Source organism: Dromiciops gliroides, chromosome 2 (genome assembly GCF_019393635.1).
Source record: "Dromiciops gliroides isolate mDroGli1 chromosome 2, mDroGli1.pri, whole genome shotgun sequence".
NCBI classification, from domain to species: Eukaryota; Metazoa; Chordata; class Mammalia; order Microbiotheria; family Microbiotheriidae; genus Dromiciops; species Dromiciops gliroides.
The window spans coordinates 294602236-294611607 of record NC_057862.1 but is presented as its reverse complement, the minus strand read 5'-3'; the positions used below and the strand labels follow the sequence as shown (position 1 = coordinate 294611607).

Here is a 9372-nt window from a genome sequence, read left to right as displayed (position 1 = left end):
ATTTACACTTTGAAAACTGGCAAATGCAACAAATCAGGACTTGATTGATTGTTTTGTTGATTATCTAGACTTAAGAAGGTTATGTATAAAATATTAATAATGCATATTAAACTTAAAAGTATGTCATGTATATATCTTCCTTCCAGAAAGCTGGTTGTTAAACATTTACTAGTATAAACATGCTACCTCCTTTTCCAGTCACACATGGCCCTGATGATGTATAGTATATGATATTTAACCACAAACACATCATCTTTAGGAATGAATTGCATCCTTAGGAAACCCACATGCATCTTTCTATTGACTTTTAGGTCAATTTAAATTTTGATCCTTCTGAGATTGTGATAATCTATAGTTCACTGACATATAGAATGCCACTGTGGAAAGAGCATTGACTCAGGAGTCAAAAGACCTCAGTTTGAATCCTATATCTCATAAATGCAACTTTTTTAACCTCTAGCATGTCAACATCACCATCTAAAAAAGAAAAGAAAAAAGAAGAGAATTGAGTTAGTTGGCTTTTAAGCACTTTCCAGCTCTAAACGTATGATACTATGCTAAGAGAATGGGCTCTAATATAAATAAGCAGTATAGTATCCTTGAAAGTAAAAGGCAGTTTATAAATAGAACCTGCTGTCCTTCTCCTAACCTGTCCTGAACATAGTTCACTGATCATCTGCTATATCTTCCAAGGTACATACGTTTACTGGTGGATTTACTCAATGGACCACCCTTATACTTTCATGATGTAATCTGAACTATAATCAATCTTAGGCTGTATTAATAAAAATATAGTATCAAAAGGGAGGGAAATGATATCCCCAGTATTCTTTGCCCTAGTCAAGCTACATCTGAAGCACTGTGTGTAACACATAACATTTCATATTATAAAGGACCATGACAAAAAGGTCTCAAAACCTTCCTTCTTAGAAGATGAAAAAAAGAGTTTTATTAGAATATGAACTCCTAGGGAGTAGAGATTGTTTTGGTCTTTGTACTTGTATCCCTAGTGGGTCATAGAGAGTCAGACATGACTGAAACAACCAACCAACAACAAGGTAGAAACATCATTGTTGTCATTAAATATTACTAGTACTGTGATGAGAAAGGGAGATAAGATGAATCACAGGAGCTAGAACTAGAAGGAGATTTAAGGATCTTCAAACTCAACCCTCTCATTATGCTTGGAAGACAGAACTAGGGACAATGGGTGGAAGGTACAGCATGTACAACATTCTCTCAGCCTAAAAAAACAATTCCCAGTGAGCAAAATTGTCAAAAATGTGAATGGGTTGTCTTAAAATACTAATTTGGGAAGCCTTCAAGCACAGATCAGCATTCTCTCAACAAGGATGCTTCAGAAAAGATGCATGGAAAGATAAAAGTTGGACAAGATAGCCAACTGGAACAATTTCCATGAGAAGGAAATGTGAAAGCTTTCTAAGGAGATCTATATGCATACACAAGGAATTCACTGGCCAACTTTGATTTTTAAAAGACTTATACAGAAGATGGAGGTAGGGGTAGGAAACAGAGAATATAAAAGGAGGTCATGGCCTTTTAAGAATAGTTTCAAGCACCGGCCCTGGATTCAGGAGGATGTGAGTTCAAATTTGGGCTCAGACACTTGACACTTACTAGCTGTGTGACCCTGGGCAAGTCACTTAACCCTCATTGCCCTGCCAAAAAAAAGAAAGAAAGAAAAATAAATAAACAAAAAATAAAAAGGAATAGTTATACAATTGCTAAAGTCCAGGATAAGTCAAGAACACAATTAAAAAGTGATAGCACTGTTCTTCTGGGTCTACAGGGTAATAACTTGTGATGGAGTATAGACAAGCCTGATCCATACTTCTCTGTTCCAAAGAGAATGGCCTTTGATTAGAAAGAACAGAATTTTTAAATGACTAATAAAGAGTTAAAATTAAAGATAAAAAGGATGCTTAGCTGTCTTTGATGAACTCAAGTCATCAGGTCCAGACTTACCACATACACAGGTACTGAAAGATGGATAGATGATGTGATTGCTGAGCTACTGTAAGTGATCTTGGATAGATTGCACAGAATAAGAAATGTGCTTCAGGACTTGAAAGAGGAACATGATACATTGTCAGTAATTATCAATAAAGGAAAAAATCATAGAAAAATATCAGAAAACTTTGAACTAGTTAGCATAACTTCCTGGAAAAATTCTAGAAGGGATGGTTAGTGGGCATATAGAAAAAGAACAGTGAACACAAAGAGCTGCCCAGCATGGATTTATCTAGAAAACTACTCTATTTCCATTTTTGTCAGCAGGGAAAGCTAGAGATAGATCAACCAGTCAATCAACAAGCATTCATTAAGTACTTTTAATGTGCCAAGCACTGAGTATACAAAGAAAAAGTTAAAATGTCCCCTGCCTTCAAGAACCTTACATTTTAATGGAGGAAGCAACATGTACATATAGAGGCATATATAAGATATTGATGATATAGATTAGATAATATATTATATTTAGATTATATATTCTATTGGATATATCTAATTTTGTGTTATTTAATAAAATATATTACATTAATATTAGATAATTGATATTAAATATAATATGGATAGATATTAAATAAAAGCTAACTTTAGAGGAAGTGTTATTAGTAACTTGGTAGACTAGGAATGGCCTCATGCAGAAAGTGATGCTTGAATGGAAACCTGAAGGAAGCCAGGGAGTCCAAGAGGTGGAGGTGAGGAGGGCTAGCCCTCCAAGAAAGAAGAAGAGCCACTGTAAAAGCAGAGAGAAGAGAGCTGGATTGCTGTGTGTGAGGGATGGAAAGAAAGCCAGTATGACTAGTCCAAAGGGTGAATGGAGGGCAGTTAAGTGGAAGAAGACAGGAAGGATAGCAGGGGAACAAGTAGTAAAGAGGTTTAGCTGCCAGACAGAGGAATTTATACTTGATCCTGGAAATAAGAGAGAGCCACTGGAGTTTATTGGTATGGGTGTGGTTGGGAGGTGGGGGTGAGGGGAAGAGTGAGGGGATGATATAGTTAGATATATGAGATGGTTATAGCTGTGTGGATGATGGATTGGATTTCAGAGAGACTTGAGAACAATCAGGAGGCTATTGCAATAGGTCAGGGGAGCTTATCCATTTTCCTCTTTCCCTATTCCCTTGTCATTGGCTTAATTAATTTCACCTTTGCTGTGTATTTTATTCCCATTAATAAAGCCTGATTTGTTTGTGGAAAAGAAGCTGTTAATCTCCTTTCTTATTGGCCTGGGAGAAATAAATAAAAAATGCAGTTTGGAGGGGAGGAAACTTTGGACCTAAAGGTCCCTCATTATTTTCTGAACCTCAATATTATGGCAAGCTACCCAATTAACTCTCCCCATATTAAATTTGACCCCTATGGTTATGAGGGTCTGAATTAATGCAGTGCTTGTATATAAATGGAAAGGAGAGGATCTTGGTAGGAAGTGTTGTAGAGATAGAATTGTTCAGCTTTGACCACCAATTAAATATGTGGAATGAGTAAAACTGGTCAACTGGCAATGACACTCCAATTGAACCTAAGTGACTAGAAGGATGGTAGTGACCTCAACCGTAATAGGGAAGTTTGGAAGATGGGTGGCAATAGAGAGTAAATATGTTGAGTTCTGTTTTGGATATGTATAGTTTGTGATGTCTATGGGCACCCAATCTAAAATACCCAAAGGCAGTTTGTGACATGAGGATAGAGCTCAGGACTGAGTAGGATATTTAGATCTGGGAGCTATCTATATAGAGATGATAATTGAGCACACAGAAGGTGATGAGATCACTGAGAGAGTATAGTACAGAGAGACACAGAGAGAGAGAGAAGAGGACTCAGGAAAGAGATGTGGGGAACACCTGTATTCTATTTCTGCTTCCAGTCTGGTCCCACAGCCATCATTGAAGGAAGCAATCACTTAGCACACCATCAACACTAATTGCTGAAAAACTGCCACCAAAAGGCAGCTAAGCCCAAGACCCCCAAGAGTGGCACCACCCATACATACACATACCACTAGTCTTGCTTCTAATCCAGCCCCCATAGCCATTATACAAGGATAAAACCCTTTAGAATATATACCTTTGAGAGCAGATACTGTCTTACTGTGATAATTGTGATTTTTAAAATATATTGCTTGATGTTTTAACAACAACAATAGAGTTCCAATGTGGAAACACTTAGCCTAATGTTCCTAATGACCACAAACATGTAATGAATGACAGATAACCCATATTTTTCACTGCCCTGACTCATTCTAACTCTATGTCAAATGTGTGAACAATTGTATTTCCTTATTGGATGAGACTTCTAATCTACTGCAGAGGCCTCATGACACTCACTTCTGGAGTCCTTGATTAAGGATTTGGACACTCATACATTTTCTGATTAAAAAATTCCTCCAAGCAAGTCTGGCATCAATAAGGGAACTGGGGAGTTTCTCTACCACATCTGGGTCTGCTTAGGAATACACCTTCCCATATCTGGCATTGATTACCTGTTCTTAACCATGCCCATCTTTTAAGGTTTAAATTTCCCCACTCATACTGCACTCTATGTACTTCCACCAAGATTTTGTCACTCCTTCACATGAGTAACCCTGATCTTAGGCAATAGAATCTTGTGTTGCTATGTATATATATATATATATATATATATATATATATATATATATATATATATATATATATATATATATATATATATATATAGTGTGTGTGCATGTGTGCGTGTATGCATGTGTGCGCGTGTGCGCATGTGTGTGGGGGGGGGGTCTTGTTTTTTGCCTGCTTGCTGTGCTCTATAGTATAAAAGTTAATGCTTGTGTTAGCCTCCTGAGTAGCAATTTACTGTAAATCCTTAAACCTAGGTCTTTGCTCTAACCTGAGTCACGAGGTCAATTACAGCACTTATATTCTATGTGTATCCCTGGCACTTAGTACAGTGCTTTGCTTTTTTTTTTTTTGGCTTTTTTTTTTTTTACATAGTAAGCTCTTAATAAGTGTTTTTTATGTATTCACTCATTTGATGATGTAGAGTAAGATTCAGAAAGGAGACTGAGTGATCAGACAGGTTGAAGAACCAAAATAGAGCAAAGTCACAAAAACTCAGAGAGGAGGGAGTATTCCAGAGGAGAAAATGATCAACAGTATCAAATGCCACAGAAAAGTCAAGAAGGAAGAGTTTGGGTTAGTAAAACATTATTGGCTATCTTAGAGAAAGGATTTGCAGTAGAAGTACAAGGTCCAAAGATAAAAGGCAAAGACTTTAGAAGGAATTGAGAGGAAAGGAAGTAGAAGCATCAATTATAGATGGCTTTTGCAAGAAGTTGAGCTGAGAAGGAACGGAGATAGAAGGTACAATAATGAGAGGAAATGGTAGGATCTAATGAAAGATTTTTTAGGGATATTTTACTGAAATTTTACAAACTATATCCTTCTTTTCAGGTGGTCAAGATTGAGAAATATAGGCTATACAATGGTATAGTTGGGTGGATTTCCAACTGGTTGAGTGGCCAGAATGAAAGAATAGCCATTAATGAATAGCTCTACTTAACTAGAGGTGGATAACGGAGCACACCAGAGGTCTACATTTGGCCCTGTGCTCTTTAACAATTTTGTCAATGATAGGAATAAATATGTGGATTATATCCTATTGGAAGATGGCACAAAGCTGAGAGAAATAGTCAACATGTTGGATACCAGAATTAGGATTCCAGAGATCTTTCAAGACCAAAAGTTTGAACTGAAACATATAAGATGAAATCTAAAGGAGATATATGTGAAATCTTCCACTAGGCTTCCAAAAAAATCAACTTTGCATGCATAAGATGGTGAACAAATGATATGATAGTTTGAAAAGGGTCTGGGACACAATACTCAACATAAGTGAATGTATGCTATATGGGTCATCAAACTAATGTTACCTTAGGCTCCATTAAGAGAGGTTAATGTCCAATAGTGGTGAAGTTACTATCCTAATGAATTTCTCACTTCTGAAGACCACATCAAGAGTGATGAAGTTTTGAGGTCCATGGGCCACACTTTGAAAAGATTGTTTGCCTAGAAAGCAGTCAGAGGAGGGGATTCAATAGGATGGAGGGTCGCTATATAATTTTGTATGAGAATCATCTAAGGAGAATGGGGATGTTTTGCCTAAAAAAAGAGAAGACTTGACGAGAGAATTATAACTATCTTCAAGCATTTAAAGCACTGACATATGAAAGAAGAGTTATGCTTCTCCTTCTTGGTCATGGGAATCATTCATGGAGGTTAAAAAGAGACAAATATTAGTTGAGAGTAAAGAAAATGTTTCCTAAAATTAGAGCTATCCAGAAGTGGAACAGGTCACTACTACAAGCCTTCCATTTCCCCTCACAACACATCTTCAAGCAAAGGCTTCCATGACCATTTTCAGGAATGGTGTAGAGAGGATTCTGGGATGGTCTGAACTAGATGGCCTCTGAGCTCCCTTCTGACTCCAATTCTATAACTTCCAAGTTTCCTCCTAACTCTGCAATGCTAGTTTTTGGGTTTTGGGTTTTGGTCTACACCTACAATTTTAAGAGTTTGAAAAAATCCTTCATATATACCTTTACAGAGTTCTTTGAGCCACTAAGGGATTAAGTGATTTGTCCAGGGCCCCATGGCCAATATGTGTTAGGGGTATCAAAAGCAAGATTTGAATTTAGGTATTTCTGATTCTGAGACTAACACACTAGCCAACTACATTGTTCAGTCTTTCAATTTTAGTCTATGAAATTGAAATACAAACTTTTCCAGTCAGAGATTCTTACCTTCCCCAGAACCCTGTGAAATTCTCTCTGCATAACAAACCTCTAGAGGAATAAGAGGTTCTCACATTTACTATCTGTATGACTTTGTACAAACCATTTAAGTTCTCTGGATCTCTAAAGAGAGGGGGTTTGACTAGATGATTTTTCTCAGGCCCCTTCCAGATTTAATTATTTTGATATATGTCCCTATGTATGCTCAAAACAACAGAAGTTGATGTTGAGGAACATAACAACAATCTATATGGGTAAAAGTGCTTTAAATACCCCACACCTGAGTTTGTGTTTTCCCCTTTTGGAACCCAGGCTAGCAACATTAATCTACAGAGTTCCATCAATATGTAGTGAAACATGAATTTTCTGACAGAAATATTGGTTGTAAACATATTTGTACTTTGCTCTCCAATTACACTTAGTTCATCTGTTGTGTTAGTAAGAAAAGATAACCTTGACCACAGCAGTTAATTTTTACCCAACAGTATTTCTGGTAAACAGGGAATTTAGCATCATTTTTTCTACTAAGCACCACAGTCAGATCCATTTACAAAACACCAAATTTAGGGCAATGGTGTTTTCTTGGAAACCCCCACTACCCCACAGGAAATGACTGGCCTTTCTTCTTGGCAGAATAAGCTTAAGGATGCTAAGTTATCCCTCTGAGATTACTGAGAGCCCTAAATATCTTGAGTAACATAGAAATTTGGAATGGGAGCAGTAGGGGAAAGGAAACCAAAAGTGAACACTTGTTAATAAAGGTGTTTTTGTTTTGTTTGGTTTGGGGTGTTTTTTTCTTGTTGTTGTTTTGGGATTTGGGGGGGGTGGCAAGAAAGAATTTCCTTTTTTCCATAAAGATTATTCCTGGATAACACAAAATAGGAAGTGATGGCATCAGTATTGTACCGTCCAATTTAGTGACTGCCAACTATTACTCTGTGGGAGATAAAATGAGGCCAAAGTACAGTCAGGGGCTATGCATACCCAGAGAAGGAACACCAAATTTTACTAACATTCATGTGTCTCTCTAATTATTTCTATGATGATAAGAACCATAGAATCATAGAGTACCAGACCTAGAAAGGTCTTCAGAATATAAGAATGTCAGAGCTGAATGACTTTATGAGAAATCAAGACATTCTCAAGAATGAGAAAATAGAGGTCAATTTGAAATATCGCTTTGGAAAAATAGCTGACCTGCAAAATAGATCCAGGAGAAATAATTTTTTCCAAAATTTAATCCACATAAACTATTATTGGTCAGTATCATCAATATCATCATGAAAATATCAAAATTTGTGAGTACTGGCATATGGCAGGAGCAATTTTATTTTTGTTACAAATAATACAGAACTGGTGTCTTCACTATCCATAAGCTATGCTACAAAAAGAACAATTGAATTAAATCTTAATTCTTCTGGGTCACATTCCATGAACTTCTTGCAAACTTCTATGGCATCCTCTAATAAAGTATCATCACTAGTTTTCCCATGGTTAATTGGGAATGGCTTACACCCATCTAATTCATGGAGATGCCCATCTATATGAACTAATGCAATAAAATGCAGATCTACTTTTTTATCTATATTTGGTGCCTCTGTTTGACCTTCATGGGCACTCAATTCGTGAGTAACTCAAATAGCTTCATATTTTTCTAGGTATCTGGCTCTTTCTTCAGAATTTGTACTTAGAGATTCTCCCAAAAACTTTTTCAATGTTGATCCAGATTCAAAATTCACTTTGTCTTTGTTGTTAGCAATGGTGTGGATCAGCCCGATTGTTCCACAGGCATTACTGATGTTTTGCTTCATGAAATATACTTATTCCGTGACATCTTGTCCATCTGATTTTATTTTTTCTTCCTCTTCTATTCTGAGTACTTCATACTTTTCTGTAATTGGAAAGAGAAGCAATACTGCACAGACTCATCATGGCACCATGCTAAGAAGTTCATGTTCTATACCATACACATAAACAAACTGCCAGTTGGGATGCAGACCTAATTTTTTAAGAAACTGGTTGGTGAACTCAAGATTGGCCTCCAGAGGCAGCCAGCAGTGACCCTCCATGGCCATCTCGCTTAGGTTTCGGGTCAGTCTCCCAGCTCTGACAGCCATAGGCCCCAGAAGAGATAATTTGAAAATTATTGTACTACCTGAAAACCATGATCAAAACAAGAGCTTAGACATTATCTTCCAAGAAATTGTCAGGGAAAATTGCCCTGATATTCTAGAAACATAAGGTAAAATAGAAATGGAAAGAATCCACCAATCACCTCCTGAAAGAGATCCTAAAATGAAAATTTCCAGGAATATTATAGCCAAATTCCAGAACTCCCAGGTCAAGGAGGAAATATTGCAAGCAGACAGAAAGAAACAATTCAAATATGGTGGAGTCACAGTCTAGATAACCCAAGATCTAGCAGCTTCTACATTAAAGGATCTGAGGTCTTGGAATATGATATTCTGGAGAGCAAAGGAACTGGGATTACAATTAAGAATAACCTACCCAGGGGCAGCTAGGTGGCGCAGTGGATAGAGCACCAGAACTGGAGTCAGGAGTACCTGAGTTCAAATCCG

The 9372-nt window shown here is 37.1% G+C and overlaps 1 pseudogene; it reads right to left on the bottom strand.

The window, feature by feature from the left end:
- Window positions 1-8169: 8169 nt before the first annotated feature.
- Window positions 8170-8862, bottom strand: LOC122744529 (annotated as a pseudogene).
- Window positions 8863-9372: the final 510 nt, after the last annotated feature.